This window comes from Apteryx mantelli, chromosome 1 (assembly GCF_036417845.1).
Source record: "Apteryx mantelli isolate bAptMan1 chromosome 1, bAptMan1.hap1, whole genome shotgun sequence".
In the NCBI taxonomy this organism is placed as follows: domain Eukaryota; kingdom Metazoa; phylum Chordata; class Aves; order Apterygiformes; family Apterygidae; genus Apteryx; species Apteryx mantelli.
Window position 1 is genome coordinate 80,457,227 of NC_089978.1, and position 25,124 is coordinate 80,482,350.

Here is a 25,124-nt window from a genome sequence, read left to right on the forward strand (position 1 = left end):
GCCACGGTATAATTAATGTTACACCCTAAGATAAGAAGACTCTGAGTTACACATATTTAATAAAACATTACAAAACTCTAACTGTGTAACTTCTTATCATTTCCTCAAATATTCCCTTCTGGTGGTTGCCATTGCAACTCAGAGTCAAGGAAGACTTCCACTACATTTCTACATCCTTAGTCTTTGATTAGTGTTTGATGCATGCCCAGAGTGCACACATTATAAATTATTATACATTTATAATAATTTAAGATATTCCCTTTATTTTTTTCCTTTACGTATCACCACTTCTTCTAAATTCTTAACATTCCCAAGAAAAATTCACGAGCTGAAGGCAGTGCCACACCACAAGAAACATAATCTTGTTCTGTGTTTTTTCCCACTCAGCTTCCCCACACACACTTTTACATTTCATGGTTTGTTCATGTTAAGCATATATGTTAACTTCCATGCAATTTTTGTATAAAGATTCTAATCAGGATTACAGCTTATTCAGTCACAAAACTCATTATCTCAAAGGGTAATAGGATTGGTCTTAAAATTTCATAAACTGAATAGACTTCTAGTATTACTTCACTGACTTTGAATCTTTTTTCTTTAGGACTGAATACATACTTTCAGCCCCAGTATTACCATAAGATACGCCTAGGTTTGTTCATACTTTGGATCACTGTTGTAAGTGTCCCTGAGCTTTTACTGACCTAATCCAATATACCCATACCTTAAAAATTTAGGTGGGGTTTATTGGATCAGGTCAAGCACTGACTGAATACAGCTGTTCTGTTTCCAGACCTGAGGCAGAGCCACCTTATATGTTTGCAACCACCTTTCCAGATCTGGTAGTTCCAGAAGAACATGAGATTTTGGCAACTCTGCATCAACAGGGTAGACACACCAGAACGCTTTCATGGCTTCCATGTAAGTAACAGAAAGTAAAATCCTGTATATATTCATGTAAGAACAACTATAGTATTAATTTAAACAGTTCAACTTTAAATTTCATTTTATGAAAAATATTTTCATGACATCGCTTTTGGTTACAGATATAGTGAGAAACAAATTAATATGTACAGTATCAATATAAATTTATAAATAAAATAAATTAATATAAGTTAATATAATTAATCATATCTCTTTGGAGAAGAAAAATACAATGTATCATAGTTTTATACTTCTGCAGCAGTTTCTTTTTTAACTTCAAAAATTACAATAAAGATTGATGAACTAAAATTTCAACATCCTACTAACAACAGCTATGATTTCCTAACAAAACTGATGCCATTCATTCTGGGTTAGAGTGCAGCTACATTCAAACACAGAACCTATGTTAGCATTAAGTCTTGGACATGAAATATATTGCAATAAAATGATTTAAAAAATCATAGAAGTCAGCACAGAATTACTTACATTGCAGTCTGGCCGGGACACCAGGATTAGCAACCTCTGGAGAGCGGGGGAAAAAAAAAAAAAAAGATATGCGATCATGCATTAAAATAACTTGCTGTATTTATAGTGCAAAGTTATAAGCAGGCTCAGGATTTAACATAATTGTACCAGTCTAGGACCCATGCCTCTTCCATCTACTTTGCTTGCTCCTAGCCCAGTTGTCATTCAAGAAGAAAGCATCTATACATGGGGAAGAAGCAGGTTCAGGAAACCTGCTGGTGAGAAGCTCAATGAATAGTATAGTTGACGTTATCTGTGCTCAATCTGTCCAGAATATAAAACATGGTACAAACATATTCCAGCTTTTGACTGCTAGATCACTTACACTAGAGCTCAAATTGCACAAAAAAATATATATATGTATGTATGTATGTATTTATGTATGTGTGTATGTGTGTGTGTGTGTATAACTATATATATATAGTAATATATAGTAATATATATGTGTGTGTGTGTGTCTGTATATATATATAGTAAGTACCTCTAGCCCTGAGAACAACCTCACACCTGCCTGGCAGTGAAAACATGCTCAAAGCATATGAGATGCAGGAAAGAGCGCTGCTACTTGAATCAACACTGAGACTCCAAGAAGGATATAAGTATGAAATCCCCAGTGCAGACTAGGTACTGAAGTATCCAATCTGGATTATTTTTTAAAGATTTCATAAAAATCACAGTACAAGGTGAGAAGTCTGCTAAACATACAGACTACATATATCTGTGGTAAGTTACCAAAAGTCAAGGGAGACAAGAGCAAAGAGCCATTAAAAATAAACCAAAACAGACTACACTTCAAAGAATACTATACCTGTAATTTCCCACTTCGGAGAATTCCCTTTTCCTTTTTTCTTCTAATCCAAAATCGTATCTAGGATTAAGCAGACTATGCTCTTACATGAAAAAGAACACATAAATATGCATATGCATAACATGCATCACACCATATGTTGCATTTATTACTATAGTAAAACTACAATCACTAATATTTAACTCTTTGGTGAACAGAGGATTTGCAAGAACATCTGCTGATGTAGCCTTTTGAGGGGAGACAAGTCTTTTCCTCTTCTAAAAATAGTCTCTCATTGTGAAATGTCTGCGTCCTCTAAAATGGACTATATGAAGGAGTGCTAGTAAAGTACAATGCTTGCACCTCCACTGTAACCGGACTCTGTTTTAGGAGGTTTCCTACCTTTTCCCCAGCAAAGAAGTCACAAGTTAACCTAAGCATTTTTGATTATATCTCTTATCTCTAAAGAATACATTGTTAAAATAGTTCTCTCTACAGCTAACTAAAACCAATCCATGTGTGTAATTCATTTCATTTAGCTTTAATTATTCATGAGGTAAATGTAGAATCTAATAGAACTGTTTGGGCTCCTATAGAGACAACTCCAGAGGATGGAGCATTATGTTCTACAAAGGTGCTCTGAATTTCTCTCTATAAGTGTGTGTTGTTTTCCATTGACCCACAGCAGAAGCCTAAAGTCCCAGTTGAGTTATACACTTTTAAGTGGTGAGAATAAAAGATGAATTAGACTTTACATATATAAAACCAGAAAGATTAATTTCCATGTCATAAGATACTATCAAGTACAAGATCAGACAATGTAGGGACAGAGCCAATAAGGATTATGAACTGAGCACTGAGTCTCCCAGTATTCATGGGGGGAGCTTGACACTTCAGAATAAGATCAGAAAAAGATCACAGCAGGTGAAGAATTTTCAAGTGCAACACAATTATGTATTTGTGAGGAATATAATTTAATCAGTATTTAACATGAAATGCAAAAACAGTCCAATAAGTATGGTCTAAAACTTAGGAATCCCTAGTTTGTGTTCTAACCACTGGCTTGCAGTGGCACTTTGGGATCTTTTCTTCAGTTTCATGAATCATTAACCACTGCTTTTATGAGAAAGATATGTGGCAGTGTAGTGACATTACAATGAAAAGCTTAAGAACTTGTGTTTAGCTTTCTCTCTGGGATGCAGGTACAGAACTGAATCACTGCAGCATAGCAGAACTACAATTCCAGTAGTTTCAGACTTTAATATGAAAAGGCAAGCCATCTCTTGAGTTTACATGCCAGGGTTATGCACATAAACAGAGCATTTTAGATTATACCCATCTCTTTTGTTGGATCTAGTATGTAAAACTGGTTGGGAGGTTAATTCTTTTTCATCCCTTTTGTATTGAGTAACTTGAGTGTAGAACAACCTCAGAAAGTTTCAGGAGGAAGCACCTTTCCCATGCTAACACTCTCAAGGTATTGCTTGTGCTGGTAGGTAACTGCACTGGAATACCGGACAAACTTTTGAGTATGACTGTGATGCAATGCAAGGGTTATTGTCCTTGTATCCCAAGCACAAAGTGTCTTCACTGCTGTTTCAGGCTTAACACAAAGTGTATCTTAAAACAAACATGGCTACATAAAGGATAATACATAGCTCTTAAGCAAGTATTTCATATTCAAGAATTCAGAAAAGTTAAGGAAAATAACTTCCTAGAATTTATACTCATTTGTGGAAAGAAGATTTTGTGTCTGTACATAAATTAAGTATCCAAAAATAACTGCTACCGTTACTGGTTAGAAAACTTTGCATTTGATTCAGCACTGCAGCACTGCAGTTTTATGCTAAGGTAACTTCACTGAAGTTACTAGGAAGTAATAGGAACTAAATATCCTAATGTATCCTACAAACAGAATTTCTACCAAAAAAGCTATAAATCCAATCTACCTGGCTATGTTGCAGTTCCAAGGCATCATCCTAAAGCTGGAAAATTATGGAGATTTTAGCCTAAATTGGTCTGCAAGGGATTTACACTGCTTTAAGTTTACATTAGTCCAAACAAAAGTATGGACTAATGCAGTGGTAAAAAGCTGTAGATCTTGTGCAAGCTTCATTAGCAGTTCCACGTACAGGCATTCAACAAAACTAAGGCTCCTAAAGTGACTTTTTGCTACATATATACCTGTTCTCAGGAGAATGAGGAAAAAAAAGGATAGCTGAAGTTTTCCAATATATGAGGTTTGAAGCAAAATCTTTCCGGAATGTGCAGAGTTCAGCCTGGTTACTGGGAAATTCTGAGGGATAGGGACTATGAATTAATCTCCTCTTAACTTGGGGAGGCCTAGAAATACATTTCCTTCTTTCTGCATTGCTGATCTCACTACTAGGTGGATGAGTGATGCTCCTGACACCTAAAGAAAGGACGTAATTTTAAGCTTTAATTTTTATTGTGAAAAGGCTTTTAGATGCAGCTTGATTAGAGGTGACTAGCTCATGAAGAAGAGCAAATATTAGAAGCTCTGACACCTTCCCCCCACCCCAACACAAAAACATCTTTTTGAGTTTCCTACTGACTTCTTTGGGTTTTCCAGTACTCTGTCATGTAACTGTTGTCATCCCTATCAAGACATAAGAAAAACATTACATAACCCAGAAAACCACTCTTTCTTTTTGTGGCTTCAAACAGATTAGCTCAAACAATTTTATGTAACTTGACCTAACTTTCTCCAGTGTGTTGTAAAGTGATTTTGATAATATATCAGTGATATTCCTGTAACTAATAAGTATTAATAATAAGTGGTTATCACAGCTTTATACCTCTATCTACAGATACCTCTTCTAATGGATCATTATTTCTTATAGAATGAACTTTCAGTGAACCCATGACAAAGATATACGTGTGACTTGGTTGTGCTAATAAAACATTAGTTATCAGGAAACCACAGCTTGAACACTGCTGAAGAACACAGGGGTTTGTAACAAGGACTTCCAAAATACAAGCACAGGGCCTTGAAAGTGCAGGCACAGATGATAACAGAGGCCTCTGGACCGCAAACACAAATCACAAATGGTCAGTGCATTTACTGCATCTTTAGTGCATTTTTCACTAAAGAAATGCAACCTTGGAAGCTGGGTATATCGGGTTTAAGGGATAACAAAGAACAAAGAAAATAATCCAGCTAATGTAAAACACACCATACATATTAGAAGTCCAGTACAATTCAAGGACCAGTGAAGTGAGTAAACAGACTGTCAGTAAATGTATAAAAATAAACACAATCAGAGTCAGATTTCAACAAGAAGAGCAAAAAACAAAACAAAACAAAAAAAAAACAACAAAAAAAACCCCCACTGCTCCTCCCAGTGAAGAATTCTGATGGCTGATGCCTTGACATAAACCTTATCCTCCCTTTTCTTGAGAAAGGCTAGCATATTTGTACTTAGAACCCAGAAGAGTATAGGAAGGCTGAACAAAGCACCAGAGAAACACATAGATACAAGATGGTTTGTGTATGTAGTTTTCAACTGTATTATTGTTATATGAAACTAACAATAACCAAATACTTTGGTCTGTAAGTGGACTACTATAGTAGTGGACTATTAGTATCACTGTAACTTGATTAATAATATCTCTTTGATTAGACTATTAACATTTCGGTTAGACTATCAATAAATTCCTGGCTCTGCATATAAAATGTGTTTCTTCAGCCCGCATAAATCAAATGGGGTGCTTGGTCTGCACCCTTGAGAACTTGGTTATAGTTTGGATGTATACACAGTAGACCAAGCTCCAGGTGATCAAATCAGGTTCATGAATTTCAGTACCAGGGCACTTTACTTTTAGGTTTTTCAGTCCTATTGAACAAGGCTGTTTGAGGAATGCCTTCCACAACAACTGTCACTATGGAGACATCCATGGGCCAAGCTGTGAAACGTTGCACAGAAGATAAATGAACATGTTGCTCCTTCGGCCTAGAAGCTGAGTGAGCAAGTGTGAAGGGGAAATAGCTGAGAGGACTGGTAGTAGCCTCTTAGCATCAGAAAACGGGGGCAAAAAGAAATAGATGGGAGTCTCCTTTCTCATTGCTCTAGACATGGCTCTGCTAGAGGCCATATTCTGCTTCAGAGTTTCTGTACACTTCATGGATAACTTCTCTGGCAGTGAGACAAAACACCGTACTGCACACTAGCTGTACACAGAGTGCTAACAGGTAAATAACTAAGCATTATCCAGTTGTGCTCTAACTCGTATTAGCCAAACTCCAACTGCCTTACAAATGCTCCTGATTTACAGTGACAGCAGTAAATGAGACGAGATACAGAATCATTCTTTGCAAGAATCTTTTCCAATTCTAGTGCACATGGTTATCTCCTCTGGTTTTGTTTGACTTTTCTTTTCACCCTGTGAAATTATTCTGCATGAACTGTCATTGCAACAGGCCAATTGAAATTGTCTTACTGACATTTCCTGGCATAAGTACAATAATACTGGAAAAAATTAAGAAGGCAGACTGATAAGTTTTCTGCAATCTTTTGGGGAAAAAGAAAGATCTCTCTAATTCATACATCCATTTCAGACACACATGTACACACAAATGCATACAAATGAGTTAAAGATATTTTGCATTGTGAATTCATGCAGAATCTCAAAACCCAAAGATATTGCACAGCCCAATGAAGATAACATATAGAAAAAAATTTTAAACACAAATGAAGACGAGAAGATACCTGAAAACTGAGAAATAAAAGACTCAGCATAAAAGTATTACAAGATCCCAGATAAAATCCTAGCAGACTGTCTGAAAACTCAGCTAATTCATGCAAATAATTGATTTAAATGAAATTCACCATAAGATTTGGACATTTAATACTACAGTACAGTAGGGTTTTTCCTAATAATATTGATTACATTCCCACTAAAACACCATTACTTGCCTTAAAAAAAATACACAGACAGAAAACAGTGCAGAGCTGATGCAGAGTGGACTTTTTATCTTACCATATTACATCACATTACAGACATAAATGATTACTCAGCAGCCAAAAAGGAATCGTATGTTTCTGCTCTGGAGAACTTTCCAGAAAGAAAACAAGAGATAATATGACCATGAACACTCCTTTAAGCAGATGTGGAAAAAATGGAAAAGATTTGAGATCTTAACATAATAAAATAATGAATAAAGTGAGTACTTAACGTGCCTAAGTAATGTGTTTAATGTCATTTTAACCACAAGTTAGATCTTTAAGAAAGGATATGACATGACCATTCCCATCCTCATTTGGATAAATGCAGCTAATGTTGCCTTGTTTTTTTCACAGAATCACAGTTGTTTGTTTGTTTTGTTTTTAAAGTCTTCACTGGAGTCAAACCCTTGACGTGAAAACATTCCTATTCATTTTCATGGCAGAGATGCCACATTAAATTTGTCAGGTTCTAATACTTTTCATTTAGTTGAATAGAAGAATAGTAGAAAAAAGATCCCTTTCTCTGACCTCAGAGAGTAATTTTTTATAAGGTGTTTGGTTTGGTTTGGTTTGGTTTTATATACTTAGACACACCTAACTCCCAAATGAACAACCAACCAATCTTCCTGAAACATTGCTTTTGAAATTGATGTCTGATACAAGCAGAACAATGGTTCTAATGGTCATGATTCCAGAAAGTATTTAAATGTGTCGAACTCTAAGCATATGAGAAATCTCCACAAAACTGAGGTGATTTTTTTTCTCATGGTAAAGCTAGAGCTGTGCTTATGTACTTTTTGACCTGCAGTTTGTATTTGCATTAATTTTTACTGTAAATGCAAGCTATCGAGAGAACAATACCAAGTTATTTTGACAGTGAAAAGTGGTGCAAAAACTGGGGAAAAATTAATTGTGGAAGCTCATAACAGCAGTATGCTGCAGCCCGCATCACAACTAGCAGGGATTGAATCACAGGACCAAAATACTGGTATCCTCTGGCATGTGCCAGAAGGTACAAGCAATCTTAATAGTTGACCTAATAATCATATGACATGTGATGCCCGCAATTTAATAAGAGATGCTGGATTCATAAATGGGCACGTAATCAGAAGGAAGGAACTGCAGGGCCTTGTACTCTCTGAAATGGCACATCAGGAAGTAAGGTGGAGAGCGGATGAACCGTTTTAACAGGCTGCATCTAGCCACAGGATGTGGCATGGTTACTACCCCTGCTGTGAAAGCAGCCACCATTACTAACAGTGCCACAGTCACTCCAATTCAATTCTCTTAATTGTGCAGTCTTGCCTAACTTCAGCTACAAAGTGTCAGAGAAAACTAAAGATAGTGTGAATCTCTCCTGAATTTCAGCATAACCCGTAAGAACAAAGGAGAGGAGGGACCTCCTGATTCATCATTGTCATAGAAAGGAAAGATACTCCCTTGCAGCCTTCATTTTCTTAGGCTACAGGATCTGAACTTGTTTACTCTCACAAGGCAGATGACTTCTTCCCTCACAGTCACCCAGGTTTTATTATCTTCTGATCCCCTCCAAATTGTGTGCCATCAACAAACTTCACTAACATACTCCTAGTTACCATGTTAGGTCAAAAATTAAACAAGATTAACTCCAGAATGATCTTTGAGGAAACCATTTCCAACACAAGATTAATCACGGGCCTTTATCACCCTAAACTCTCTCTTTATCACAACCTGTTTGAATCTCCTCCTGCTGAATCAATACATGCATTAAAGATTTCCCACTAATTAATTAGTTACTCTTTTGGAATTGGACTAATAAATTCTATGTGACTTCATATCAAATATCCTGAAATCTAGATAGGTTAATGCCTCTGTGTTAACTTCATCTAGACCAGTTATCTTAAAGAAAGATACCATATCACTGCAGCATAATCTGCCACTGGTAGAAGATTCGGGTGAGTGAAATATTCACATTTCTCCATTGACATCTGTATTTCTTTCTAAAAAAAATGTTCTAAAGTCATTCATGTTATCAAGGTCAAAATAACCTGAGTTTTCAAGTACCAGCTCTTCAAAATCCTGACAGGATGTTGTCCATTTAATCTAATTTGAGCATATCACATTCCTTTCATTTTACTTCACATATAATTATCATTTTTCCGTCCTGCATTTGTTCACATTATCCACACTGCTTGTATCCTCACATGTGATAACACTGTTCAATTTTGTTTTGGGATTATACCTGGATTATCTTTCTCATTTCACAATGCCATGCCCACTTCTCCTTTTACTTACATGGCTGAAGAATTTATTACTATTTATTTCTATTTCTTTTGAAAGTCATTACACTTTAAGCTCTCTTTCTGTCTCCTCTCTGCATTACATTCTTATGCATTAAATGAATTTCAGTATCTATACAACAATAACTTCATGAAACATGTAGCAGGAAGACTTCAACAGGGAAAACTAAAGCATCAGAGGAAACAAATACTTACATATTTTAGCAGCTTACCGTTTCAAAATTCCTATCTTCTATATATTCTAGAGGAATGACTAGTAGCAGGAGTAAACTATTATTTTCCATTGCAACATGACTGGTGTAGTCAGCGGCTTTTAGAAATATGTGCTGAGCATCTTTTGTTCGAAGAGACAGAGTACCTGGTCCCTGAGAAAGCATGATCTAATCTTCACAAAAAAGAAAAATACGTAACTTAGCTTCCTTCAGAAGGACATGTTATTGTAACTTTTTGAAGAACATCATATTAGAAATTCGGAGGGAGAGGGGGTTACTCAAATGCACTTTTGCAATCTCTCAGTTTTTCTGTTTGTAGAATGGACGAGTGGCACCTGTTTTCCCAAATGAGACTTCTCAAATGGCCACAAAAAACACAGAAGAAACATCAAATGTTGGAAAAATTTGCAATCTACCTTCTTTTAACCAAGATCAACCTCTCCTATATTAAAGTGTTGATCCTACCTTCCAGCCTGCACTCATCTGGAAGTTTGTCTTTCCTGATCATACAAGATAATTATGTGAGCAAGCACAAATATTTAGAGAATTTTTCTCCGCTAGGTATTCACAGACAACACCCCTGTTAAGTTTCTAAAGGGAGAAAAATCCATGGCCAAAATCCAGGCCCCTGCTCCAAAATTCAAGGCCAATTCAGAGAAGATAATTAACACCAGCAACAACTCATTTTTTCTACACCTCACAAACTAACTTTTAACAGAACATTTCAAAAGAAAATTTCAGTCTGAGGCACAGGTTTGCCATGGAAATTATCCATCAAAATGGTTAAAATTCAGGAAATCAAGAAGGAAAAGAACATATGGATGAAGAGTGGAGGGAGTGCTGTGGAACATCATTTCATGATCTATCATTTTCTAACACAAATAGATAAATCCATGAATCTTCTAATAGACTGTAACTAAATATAGTTATATTGTACCTTTACAGTTTGTATAAAGTAAGTGAATCACTACAGCGTTGGTGATTCACTGCCCACAGTGATCATGTGAGAGCTGAGATGAGCTAACTGTTGGAAGCCAAGAAAAGGTCCTTCTTACAAAGTCATTTTTCAAGAAAATATTAGCAAATAACAGCTGTAACACATACCCAGCTTGGACAAAAAAAATCCACCCAGCAAATGCATAACTTATAAGTATATTGCATGGCCTTACTATAATATCAAGATTTTCCCCACAAACCCAGAAGAAGAACATATATAAAATAAAAACAAACAAAATAACTCTGGCCAGTTTTCTTTTCTTGTAAAAGGCTGCTATAATCACTGAATCAAACCAAGAATTATAAACAGATGATTACATTAATTTAAAATGGTCTGGTTGATGTTTATGCAGCATTTAAGCCTGTACTTATTTTATTATGAATGGTTTGTTAAACAGCTGTAACTGGTCAACCACTAACAAAAGCAAATTCATTTTAAGGATTATTGCCCAATAAATAATTTACTGAGCCTTATCTAAGCCATATTTAATAAAACTCCTAAACCTTAAAATAGAACAAATTCATATGCAGCAATTACTGGGGGTTTATAACTGTCATGTGTTCTGTGTGTTTTACCACATACTTTACAGAGGGTAATAGATACCTGCAGATAGGTGACCATTAAAATTAAGCATTTATATTGTGTTGTTAGGTTATTTCCAAAATGATGCATTTACTAGCTGTAGAAAATTAAGGCTGTGAATAATGTGTTCATATTACTTCAAGAATGCCTTGGCAAAGACATGCTACTTTACAGGTAGAGAAGAAATAGAAAAAATTCAGCAACAGCTAAAAATATTCAGCAGCAAGAGAAGAGACAGATGGTTCCACCTGTGACCCCTAAAGCCAAAATCATCCTTAGGGTCACTGTAGTAGTCTTTTCTCTTAAATGTAAAAGAATAGGTAACAAAGAGACATATTAAAAAATTTCCTCTAAGGAAACGTTGACAAGGCATCCATAAAAGATAATCATAGGATAAGGGAACAATATCCTATCTTCTTAAGAGCAAAAATAGAAGACTACATTTGCAGTTACAGAACTAAACTTGGATGCCAGGTTCTGGTATCTGATTTGATTCCCAGATATACCAGAGAACACTTAAGTAATTTTGGGACAAGCCATTTGATCTTTCTGTGCCTCTGGTTTTTAAGCTGCAAAATGGGGTTATTATTAAAGAGAATTCTCTATTTCAGAGAGATGGATAAGATAGTAAACTTTGTTTTTGAAAAGCCTGGACATTTCTTTGGCTAAAGATGCCCGGACACATTCCTAGTCAATGAGCATTCTGAGATGATGAAATTTTACCTTGTTAGTTTCTTTACATAATAAGCATATAATATTTTTAATTGGGGAAAAGGATATTGGCTGACCCACTAGAGCCATAGCCTTACTGTATTCAAGAATAGGTGTAAACTTCTGAAATTGTACTAGATAACTTTGCAGACATGTGCAACAAAACCCTTTTTAAATTTGTGGTTGTGTCAGTTGAATGAAGATCATTTAAAGATTTGGCTGAGGTTTTCTTGCTTATTTGTTCCCCCCCACCCCCCCCAAAAGAAGCCTATGGCGTTTAAAACTGAGTTGGTATGGTCAGTAACACAGGTTCCAGCAATAACAAGGTGAAAATTCTGTCAGCTGGTATCTATTCTGTGGTCAAATCACAATCCTTGTTAAGAAATTATGATGAATTCTAGACATACCTACTTTCACAGAATCACAGAATGGTTGAGGTTGGAAGGCACCTCTGAAGATCATCTAGTCCAACCCCCCTGCTCAAGCAGGGTCACCTAGAACAGGATCACGTTCCCCAGGACCCTGTCCAGATGGCTTTTGAGTATCTCCAAAAAAAGAGACTCCACAACCTCTCTGGGCAACCTGTTCCAGTGCTCTGTCACCCTCAAAGTAAAGAAGTTTCTCCTTCTGTTCAGACAGAACTCCTTGTGTTTCAGTTTGTGCCGATTGCCTCTTGTTCTGTCACTGGACACCACTGAAAAGGGTCACAGAATCGCTGAGGTTGGAAGGGACCTCTGGAGATCATCTAGTCCAACCCCCCCTGCTCAAGCAGGGTCACCTAGAGCACATTGCACAGGATTGCATCCAGGCAGGTTTTGAATATCTCCAGAGAAGGAGACTCTACAACCTCTCTGGGCAACCTATTCCAGTGCTCTGTCACCCTCACAGTGAAAAAGTTTTTCCTCATGTTCAGATGGAATTGTCTGTGTTTCAGTTTGTGCCCGTTGCCTCGCGTCCTGTCGCTGGGCACCACTGGAAAGAGTCTGGTCCCATCCTCTTGACACCCTCCCTTCAGATACTTGTACACATTGATAAGATCTCCTCTCAGCCTTCTCTTCTCCAGGCTAAACAGGCCCAGCTCTCTCAGCCTTTCCTCATATGACAGATGCTCCAGTCCCCTAATCATCTTTGTAGCCCTTCGCTGGACTTGCTCCAGTAGTGCCACATCCCTCTTGTACTGGGGAGCCCAGAACTGGACACAGTACTCCAGATGTGGCCTCACCAGGGCTGAGTAGAGGGGGAGAATCACCTCCCTCCACCTGCTGGCAACACTCTTCCTGATGCAGCCCAGGATACCATTGGCCTTCTTGGCCACAAGGGCACATTGCTGCCTCATGCTTAACTTGGTGTCCACCAGCACTCCCAGGTCCTTCTCCGCAGAGCTGCTTTCCAGCAGGTCAACCCCCAACCTGTCCTGGTGCATGGGGTTATTCCTCCCTAGGTGCAGGACCCTGCACTTGCCTTTGTTGAACTTCATGAGGTTCCTCTCTGCCCACCTCTCCAGCCTGTCCAAGTCTCTCTGAATGGCAGCACAGCCCTCTGGTGTATCAGCCACTCCTCCCAGTTTTGTATCGTCAGCAAACTTGCTGAGGGTGCACTCTGTCCCTTCATCCAGGTCATTGATGAATAAGCTGAACAAGACTGGACCCAGGACTGACCCCTGGGGGACACCGCTAGCTACAGGCCTCCAACTAGACTCTGCACCGCTGATCGCAACCCTCTGAGCTCTGCCATTCAGCCAGTTCTCAATCCACCTCACTGTCCACTCATCTAGCCCACACTTCCTGAGCTTGTCTATGAGGATGCTATGGGAGACAGTGTCAAAAGCCTTGCTGAAGTCTAGGTAGACAACATCCACTGCTCTCCCCTCATCTACTCAGCCAGTCATTCCATCATAGAAGGCTATCAGTCAGATTGGTTAGGCATGATTTCCCCTTGGTGAAGCCATGCTGACTACTCCTGATCACCTTCTTTTCCTCCACATGCTTGGAGATGGCCTCCAGGATGAGCTGCTCCATCACCTTTCCAGGGATGCAGGTGAGGCTGACTGGCCTGTAGTTCCCTGGGTCCTCCTTCTTGCCCTTTTTGAAGACTGGGGTAACACTGGCTTTCTTCCGGTCCTCAGGCACCTCTCCTGTTCTCCATGACCTTTCAAAGATGGTGGAGAGTGGCTTAGCAATGACATCCACCAGCTCCCTCAGCACTCGTGGGTGCATCCCATCAGAGCCCATAGATTTGTGGGTGTCAAGTTTGCTTAAATGATCTCTAACCCGCTCCTCCTCCACCAAGGGAACGTCTTCCTTTCTCCAGACTTTCTCTCTTGTCTCCAGGGTCTGGGGTTCCTGAGGGCTGGCCTGAGCAGTAAAGACTGAAGCAAAGACGGCATTCAGTAACTCTGCCTTCTCTGCATCCTTCGTCACCAGGGCACCCACCCCATTCAGCAAAGGGCCCACATTTTCCCTAGTCTTCCTCTTGCTACTGATGTATTTGAAGAAGCCCTTCTTGTTGTCCTTGACATCTCTCACCAGATTTAATTCCAAACGGGCCTTAGCCTTCCTTGTTGCATCCCTGCATACTCTGACAACGTTCCTATATTCCTCCCAAGTGGCCTGTCCCCCTTTCCACTTTCTGTATACTTCCTTCTTCTGGTTGAGTTTTGCCAGGAGCTCCTTGCTTATCCATGCAGGTCTCCTACCTCCTTTGCTTGACTTCCTACTCATAGGGATGCACCGCTCTTGAGCTTGCATGAAGTGATGTTTGAATATTAACCAGCTCTCTTGAACACCCCTTCCTTCTAGGGCCCTAACCCATGGGATTCCTCCAAGTAGGTCCCTGAAGAGGCCAAAGTTTGCTCTCCTGAAGTCCACGGTTGCGATCCTACTTGGTGCCCTGCTGCCTCCTTGCAGGATCCTGAACTCCACCATCTCGTGGTCACTGCAGCCAAGGCTGCCTCCGACCTTCACATCTTCAACCAGTCCTTCTTTGTTTGTTAGTATGAGGTCCAGCAGCACTCCTCTCCTTGTTGGCTCCTCCACCACCTGTGTCAAGAAGTTGTCATCAATGCTCTGCAGGAACCTCCAGGACTGTTTGTGCCTAGCTGTGTTGTCTTTCCAGCAGATATCAGGGTGGTTGAAGTCCCCCATGAGAACCAGGGCCTGGGATCATGAGGCTACTTCCAGCTGTCTGTAGAAAGCCTCATCGACTTCCTCTTCCTGATCAGGTGGCCTGTAGTAAACACCCACAACAGTGTCACCCATGCTAGCCTGCCCTTTAATCCTTACCCATAAGCTCTCGACTCGCTCTTCATCCACCCCTAGGCACAGCTCAATACATTCCAGTTGCTCTCTCACATAAAGAGCAACTCCACCACCTCACTTTCCTGGCCTGTCTTTCCTAAAAAGCACGTAGCCATCCATGACAGCACTCCAGTCATGCGAGCTATCCCACCATGTCTCTGTAATGGCAATGAGATCATGGCCCTGCGACCATACACAGATCTCTAGTTCTTCCTGTTTGTTCCCCATGCTGCGTGCATTGGTGTACAGGCATTTCAGAGAGGTGACCAAGCATGCAGGTTTCCCAGGAGGGGTAAAAGAGGATCTTCCTCTGGCCCCATCCTCTTGATACCCTCCCTTCAGATACCTCCCTCAGTCATCTCTTCTCCAGGCTGAACAGGCCCAGCTCTCTCAGCCTTTCCTCATATGACAGATGCTCCAGTCCTTTAATAATCTTAGTAGCCCTCCGCTGGACTTGCTCCAATAGCTCCACGTCTCTCTTGTACTGGGAAGCCCAGACCTGGACACAGTATTCCAGATGTGACCTTATCAGGGTTGAGTAGAGGGGGAGGATCACCTCGCTTGACCTGCTGGCAATGCTCTGCCTAATGCAGCCCAGAATACCATCAGCCTTCCTGGCCACAAGGGCACATTGCTGGCTCATGGTCAATTTGTTGTCCACCAGGACTCTCAGGTCCTTCTCTGCAAAGCTGCTTTCTAGCCTCCAGCCTGTCCTGGTGCGTGGGGCTATTCTTCCCCAGGTGCAGGACTCTGCACTTCCCTTCATTGAAATTCCTGAGGTTCCTCTCTGCCCATCTCTCCAGCCTGTCCAGGTCTCTCTGAATGGCAACACGGCCCTTTTGAAAGAAAGAATAAATCTGAATTATAACTACAGTTGAAGAAAGAGGCTAAAGTAGTTCTATGTGCATTGTTAGACTGTATTGAATATTTTATCATGATATAAATCTCAACATAATAAAATGCAAATACAATACAAAGTTGTGAATTTTAAGGCCGTAGGTAACAGGTGATTCTCTCAAATTTGTCATTAGAGACATAAGGCTTAAATACATTTCAAAGTGAATGCTGAGATTTTGTGAGGTGTTTCTAAACTTAACATTTCAGTTCTCAGTTTGTTAGTGCTACTGTAAAATTATCCATTGGAAGGGAAGAAAGAACTAAATTATTTCACTAAGGTTATATATTAACCTAGGCCATGTCTGGTTTCCAGAATCTAGCCATAGAAATCCATCAGTACATATGCTCCTTCCTCCACTAAGTCATACCAGCAATCAGCCTCCAAGGAAGCACCTTCCCCTAGTCCTGCAGATTGGAGCAGGTTCTTCCTGGAGCTTTTTACTAAAGGAAAAAGTCAGCAGGACTGACCCTCCTGCTACACTCCTACCAAGAATGGATTGAAGATGGTTTTATTACGGGGTTGTTAGCCTAGAAGTTGTGAAGAAGCATTCTTTTCGCTAAAGAAAACTTTAGCGCCTCATTATGAATAGAAGTGGCTTAATGTAACCTGCTGCCATGATATCTTACCTTCCTGCAACAAATTGAGCATTTGAATTAGAAAAGAGACTGAGACTGCAAGAAAACTGGCTACAGTAACAGAAATTGTGACAATATACGGATGATTAACTCCATATATCTTATTTTCCTCCGTTCTCCACATCCCATAGTGGTTCCAAAATTTCCAGACATGGAAAGGATACAATTTCTACTCATTTACTTTAAATCCTATGTCTATAATAATAAATACAAATTAATTGCAGCTCTCCTACCTGGAGACTGGTATTTATTAATATGATTTTAGCACCATTAACAAAATACTATGAACTTTTTTCTTAAGAGAAATGCCTGTCAGTCAAAACCCGGAATCTTTTCAACTGCTAACATGTTTTTCCCTTTCAGCAAATTTTATTAATGGCTTATTTCCTACAGAGAAAATGGAAGTAATACTATTTTTTTTTTCTCTGAAAGACTAATAGCATCTTTTGCCTTAAAACCAAACCAGAGAAGTCTTCTCTGGTCATTGTTGAGAACTTAAAGATATTAAGGCAACCTGAAATTTGATAAGCCCTTTTGGGCCTACAGTTATAGTTCTAATATTCAAGAACTTAGTGGGTAGGAGTGAGCTGTGTTTTCTCCCTATAATAGTGTAACTTAACTAGAAGTATTTGGTTTGCAGATTGATAAAAGAAAATTGTATTTTCTTATCACCTCTGGGTAGAAAAATGTATTGCAAAGGAAAACTTTAAAAGTGTACTAGAAATACCTGCAGGGAAGAGTGAGTAGTACTTTGACAATGGTATAAAATGTGCAAGAGGATCAGGACAGATCAAGAAAGAAGTTGTCAAAGTAAAATAACATTGTGGCTACCAATTGGTTTACAATGTTTTGGTAACTGCGAATGCTGGCATTTGCCTATAAAATTACAAATGTTGACACAAAACACTGCTAAATTTATGTTTATTTTCACAAATTAGAAATCATTTTTGTTATTTACTAAACAGATTGCAAAGCAGATTTTTCAAACTTAGAGCTCATGAAGCTTAAAAAAAACCTAATAGAAATCACAGCTGTAACAAAAAGCATCTTCTGTACAAAAAATTCAGGGTAGAAATCTGATGTTTGTTGAATTTTATCATGGAAATGTCTCTCCACACGCAAGCTATGTGTTTATATTTTTCCTTTGACCATTTTAAACAGAAAATATTCCCCTTTTTAACCTTTGCAGTGTCATCACCATATTGCATCTACCATATTGGCACTCCATCTGTTGAATTATGTGGGATGTTTTATCGAGTTAAAAAAAGCATAAAAGAGGACAGTCTTATGGCTGTTCCTAGTCCACAAGTGGAATCTATATTTCCTTGTCTGAATGGACTTACAGAAAAGCCTGGGAGAAGCAACAGTAAGAAGTTTAAGCACTCTAATGAAATTATGGTTTCACGTGACTAAGGGATGTTAAGCAGCTTTCAGTGGTTTAGCTCTAGAAACAGAACTGTAGAGGCAGATCACATTTCCATAAATCTTTACACAATTTTTACAATCTTTACACAAAAAGGGAATACAAATCTAAGGAATAATAATTTCAAGATTAGAGCCACTTTTTTATATATAATAATAAAGTGATCTTTAAGGATGAAAGATGTTTTATAAACATCTGCTGTAGACAGGATTTTTTTTTTTCTTCAGGAAAGTGCATAACAAAAATGTTCCTATGAATGAACAGCAGAAGCTGATTACATTAATTTGTAGATGAAACGACTAAGAATTTTCCAACAATCTTTTTAAAGAAGAAGTATTGATTTATCTAAATCAAAACTTTTTTCAAAGAAATTTAATCAGGAGTGTTTTCTTCATCTGATGGTTTAATTGATCGTTGTCAGAAAGGGGCGGGGGGGGGGGGGGAAGGGGGATGGAGGGAGAATAAAGGCAGACAGCATTCTTGACCGGATCAGTCTGGGACGTAGGAGGCTCAATTCAGTTTGGTTCAGATATACCCAAGCATCCCACGTTCTAGCTTAATGTAAATAATTCATTTTCTTGCAACTGGAAGTATTCTATAGATGTACATGTCTAACAATATATATTGGAATATCTCTAATTCAATATATATTATAATAGTTGGCTTCACCTTTAGGTAATGGAGAAACACAGAATACTAGGACTGACATTAGAAGTTCATCTGCTTTGGTCCTCTGCTTCCCGACATGACTAACGTATCTACATGATACTTGACAGAAGTTCATGCAACCTCTTTGTAAATGATGACAACCTTTCCACAACTTCTTCAGGCAACCCCCTCTAATTCACTTCTTATTAGAAAGATTTTCTCAAATTAAATAAATCTCCTTTGCTGTGAATTAAACCTTTCAGTCTTTATCCTAATTACCTTTGATTATTCCCCTCCTTATTACAGCAGCCTTCTACATGTGTGCATACTGGTCTCATCTCTCATTCTGTATCCATCTGTACACTAAACAGATGTAAGTCATTTAGTCTTTTTTTTGTAGGCCATGATTTCTAGATCTATGATCATTCTCACTGCTGTACTCTGGACCACCACTCAGCCCCATCCCATCTTTCTTGAATTTTGATGTCCAGAACTGGACACTCTCTATATTAGCTGTGTAAGGAACCTAGAGTCAGCAGTACATTTAGTCAGACAAATTCAATTTTTATTGTTTCCACTCTATTCAAAAGATTTGCTAGAGGTCCTCATAAAACCATGTCAGCTCTTATTCACTGTATTGTTATGCTTACAAATTGACTGGTTATCATTCCAATATTCTTGTTGGAACTAAAGAAAGACTCAAGAAATTTTCTTGACTCCCCTTTCCACCTATTCTTTTCACTGTGACATAAACCAGGCCATGCATTGTCTACTATGTATATTTATGGATACTACCTATGTACATTGAAACAGATTTCTGCTTTTACTTACATCTCTGGCCATTATTACGTTATACACGAGTAAATTAAAATCAATATTCTTCACTAGTTAAACGACTAGAGTTGTCCATAGTCACAATACACCTTAATAATAAACTATTATTACTTTATTTATTTACTTCCCTGCAAAGACTTTTCTAACTCCAGAAGAGCACAAAGAAGAACAAATTCCCTCCTCATATCACATGGTCTTTTTAAAAGAGATTTAAAAGGGTCAGATAGATACTCCAGTCAGTGGAAATGGCCAGCTAAACTCCATACATTTAACGAACTTTGTGAATTCTGATTTTACTTTCAGCCCAAATCTTCAACCTTTCTAATATCACTTTTGTAACAACGTTTTTACTTCAGTGGTATAATTCCTTCACATGTTCCTCTACCCTAGAATGTCCTTTTCTCTTTCTTTTCTATATGGCCACATATGGCCACAAACTAATTCCCTACACCCCAAAAATAATGAAACAAAACTGAACAACCTAACCACAACTTTACTACCAAAGACTACAGTCCCTACTTGGATATTATGCTTCTCCCATATTTTGGTTCTACCTGTTCAGTGTGTAATCTCTGCAACTAACATTGTATTTGTGCAGTTCCTAGCACTATTTGCACTCATTCTTGATCGGTATTCAGGAACTACCATGATAAATATAATTAAAAATTAATCATGTTTCATGTTTCCAAATTACTGTCAACTTTGCCAGTAGTTTTTTTGGCAGTGTTTCCCAGTAGTATTTTTCAATACATTTTCAGAAACCTCTACAGGCTCCTTTCCTGCTTGAATTTCTCTACATTCATATTAGTGAGTAAAAGAATATATATCAGAACGGAAATACAAAAGAAAAAAACAGTAGGAAAAATGATCACTGAATGCACGGAGTACTGCATGCCCTTTGGCATAGATGTTTTCTCAAGAATCAGACTCTGTTCTAGTTTACAAATAAGGCCAGCATGCAACAGGAACCCTTTCCAGGATTTACTATTTGGAATGAATAAAAGTTAAACTTTTACTCATGAATTCAGAAAAGTGTGTAAAGAGACAACGCCACAGTGCGAAACAGAAAAACTTAAGAACGAACAAATCCTGAAACAGTCAAGACCTCTTTTGATAGTGTTCCAGGTTTTGCTCTAATACTAGATCTAATTCTACAGCAAGGAAATAACTCTTTCAATGCTGTTATTCAGACAGAATACTGAAGATAAGGACTACTGATTTGATCTGGGAATATTTAGTGATTGAAACTATGACAATGCAAGCTTTTTGTTGTTGTTGTTGTTGTTTTTAAATAAGAGACAATATATTTTTTTGTACATTCACTTTGATACTAATGAGATGTAACAACTATAAATGATAATAGTTCTATGCAGATTTACCAAAGTAGAGAGAGCTTTAAGTAGAGCATGGTTTTATACTGATTTTCTGTATATGTGGGAGTTTTGCTACATGCATTTACAAAATGTGAATTCCTATCATGTCATTCAAGCTCTTGTATAATCTTCTAAGAAAAACCTATACGTCCTTTGTCACTGGCATCAGAAATCACGTAAGAAGTATAACATCCTTGTATTCCTGAATCAAGATAAAATGAAGACTGGATTAAGACAGCTAGTTTCTTACTACCATATTAACTTGATTATTTAATTAGGATAGAAAGATATGCCAGTATAAAGCCAGATTTTTTTCATCTTTTTGGTTTATTTTAGTTTGTTAGACCTCTGAATAGCAAAACTGATAATCCTGTGCATGTCTTTAAAATACAGCTTTTATAACACTGGCTTCATATGTGCTTGATTCAGGTAGCCAAAACTTGGCCGGTGTTTTCAGAGATAATAAGTTCTCATTATTGATGTAAAAGACATTAAAAGATATGGAGAATGTTCCCAGTAACTGGATAGATAAAGAGGAAAATGGGCATCAAAAAAACTTGCATTTTTTCTGTTTTTTTTTTATTTGTATACCTAAAATGTGCACTTTTGAATTTTTGAATAACATATTTTCTCTAGGATTTATAAAAGCCTCTTATTAAATCCCACACAAGAATATGATTTAGAAACAATTATTTTAAATATCATCTCTAGCTAAAGCATAGCTTCTTAAGTCAGTAAAATGCATTTTTGACTACACATTTTTTAAATCACGCTAATAAATCTTAAAATGTTTTGATCTACAAATCTTTCCTTGTGCTTGGGATACGAATGACAGACTTATAAAACAGGACTTGAAAGCTCTTCAGTTAGGATCAGCATTTATAAACCCTTATTCAATCTGTGTGTGACATTCCAAAAAGGTACCTTTTCAATATGATGTATGAGGAGTTACACAGCAAGACACTTTAAAACAGACACTTAAAAAGCACCTGAAATTCAGGTAAGCACTCCAAAAAAACCACTCTGTATACATAAAATAAGGCATAAAAACACTTATAACATTGAATTATTTCCTTGCAAATTTGCAGTCTCTCAGAAAGCTGACAACATGGAAAACTCTGTAATACACAATCAATTTTAAACAGCACAAAGCACTCTCCTAACTCTTAGTGGATATTCAAGCAGAGGAAAAAAAGTTTCAATGAGCGTAGGGCACAATGGAGAACCTGTGACGCCAGCTCAAGTACAAGTAGCTCAGGTTGTACAAGTACAGGAATTGGCTATTGAACAATCTAACTATGACAATCACTATGTACCCTACCTCAAATTACATGATATGGTACAGCACTTCCTCCATACCCTTGGCATTAAATCTAAGGTAGTAGATCAAGAATGCCAAGACTGTCACTTCAGATTCATCTACATTGTGGAGGAAAGGCTGTATCAGGTGCTATTGCTGTCATATGATAAACATGAAAGAGGATATAAACAGAAACTTCTGTAACTTAGCCAGACAATTTCTTTCTCATTATCTTTTCTGGGTCACTTAAGAGTAACTGCACATCTGACTTTAGTCTCAGATACTAGCATATCCAGTGACCACAGTGGGGAGAGGAAGGTAAAGGTAAGAACTGTCTTTTTCATACAGGTCCTCATGAATGTGTTGATTTGCTATACCTGCGTCTGTGATCCTAGCAGAATCTTGCCTACGTAACATATTATATATTTAAAATACAGTGAAATGCCTATCAGAGACAGAATTTTGTTATAACTTTAACAATGCTGGGGGCTCTGTAAGTAGTATTTTAAAAATAATGTGCTTTTTCTCGCCTTATTAAACTCAATCTGCTGGGAGAATTTTCTGTCAGAGGAACTGTTAAAATGGACTGTTGAAGATTGTGGTTATAGTCAGAAAAGTGGCTGTCAATATGGAGCTTGTTATTTAACATATTGGCTATTCTTTTTGCAAGTCAACTGCTTTCCTGACAAAAGTAAGCTTTTACCATAGCTAACACTACAGTACTAATTCAGCTATAGAAGAGTAAGCTGGATTTTACTCCATTTCATGTAGCTGACATTTTTGTTGATATATTTGATTCTGACTCAGAAATCCTTGTTACAGATGATGAGAGTCCAGGAAAATGAGACAGAATGGACCAATTTTCTAATCTCAGGTTGAATGCATAGCTCTGACAGGAAGGGAAAGAAAGATCACTTTGAAATTGAGCAAACTTCAACAGAAAAAGCTGAGAAAGAACTCTGTATTCTCACACACACAGCTAAAATGTTCACTATTTAGAACATGGTCTCATTTCAAGGCAAAACTAAGATTAAGAACGATTTAGCTAAATTCCCCAATGTTAAAACCCACACTGTTCTTACATGCTAGGTATATGTTACTAGAGGAAATGAGCCAAGATCACTCATTTTAATGAAATGCATTACATTCTCCTTCTGTCCATGCCTCCCCTCCCAGGAACAAGAGTGTGGCCTCATCTGTGCTACCTAGTGAGAATGATTTTGGCCCATCATAATCTCCAAACTATGCTCAGGCAATGTCTGGGAAGCAGCTAGTTGGCATGAGCCAAACCTGCGCCAGAAGTTATGTGGGGACAAGCGGGGGAATCCCTATCTGCAGCTTTAACACATTACTATCATCATTAAGTTAAACTGAACTATTTTTGTCTGCAGATTAAGTCTTAGTGACATCAAAGAAAGAAAAAATTTTGAAGACTTTATTTAAAAGTGGAGCAAAAACTCTTACTCGATAAAATAGTTCACCATATACCCCCCAAAACTGGGGATCAATGTTAAACAGCAAAACGAATTAGTTAGGAAGCAAGGAAAAAGAAAGACTTTCAGACATAAGATTAAATATTTTCTCATCAAAATTTATTGTGAATGACTAAAGCAAAAAATCCTAACAAGATTAGAAATAGTAAAAATTTTTTTTTTTTTTAAACTAACTGAAACCAAGCTTTCCTCTGTGGATAAACTTTTAAATCCAGTGATGATACTAGGAATAACACTTTAATAGTCCACAAGTACAGGATATTGTGTTGAAGTTATAGAGCAGGAATTGACATTGTATGTCCAATGATTGTATATGCGTTTAAGAGTTTGGGTGGTGAGTAAAGATGATTTGGCTTGAGACAGTTCAGAAGGTTATCTCCTCTACCATCTTTTCTGTTCCATCCTCTGGTTCATGAACAGCTGACTTGGTTGTAGATCAGCTTCTGAACAACTACAGTTCACTGCATGGAGTTTTAAGGCAAATCAAAATCAAACCAACCTTTTCAAGAGAAATTTAAACAGCTTAGCATTTGGCTTAAATGCATGGGCACAGGGCATAAACCCAGGGTGCAGCGCTGTCAAAAGCCCCAAGATACGGTATTTCATTTAGTCAACCAGATGCATTACTAAGAAAAGCTGCTGTAACTTTCTAATTAGGCTTTTCAGTCATAACTAATAGCTGAAATAGTACTGTGAAAACCAACTTGGGCACATTAATTTAAAAATTGTCTTCTTTTTAATTGTGGTAAAATTTATACCACCAGTGAAGTAAATTCTCCAACTAAGAAGTTAAAGTAATTCTCACTTTAAATCCCATTTACGTTGCCAAAATGGTATCAAAGAGCATTTGCATAAAAAGTAATTGAATCCTGACAGTGGTCACTGTTGCAAAACACACACAAAAGTTTAACATCCTAATAATATCTGATGTTTGTTCTCCAAAGACATTGGTTTTCTAAGCAATAAATATGAGTAGTTAATCAATGCTTAATTATGTTTGTTGCATTTGAATACATTAAATAAGTAATAATAAACTGGTATCTGAAATTCTTGTGATAAAACATCGTTACAAATCATTTGCAACGTGTCTTAAAAGCTCCTTGTGTGATGAAGTGGTATTATACATCTATTGTTTTTCCTCTGAGATCAGTCAAGGTTCAAGCACTGTCAATAAAACAGCATTCACAGCCACTTACCCATCCTTCATGTAATAGCAGACATCATCAATCTTTTTCACTTCAGG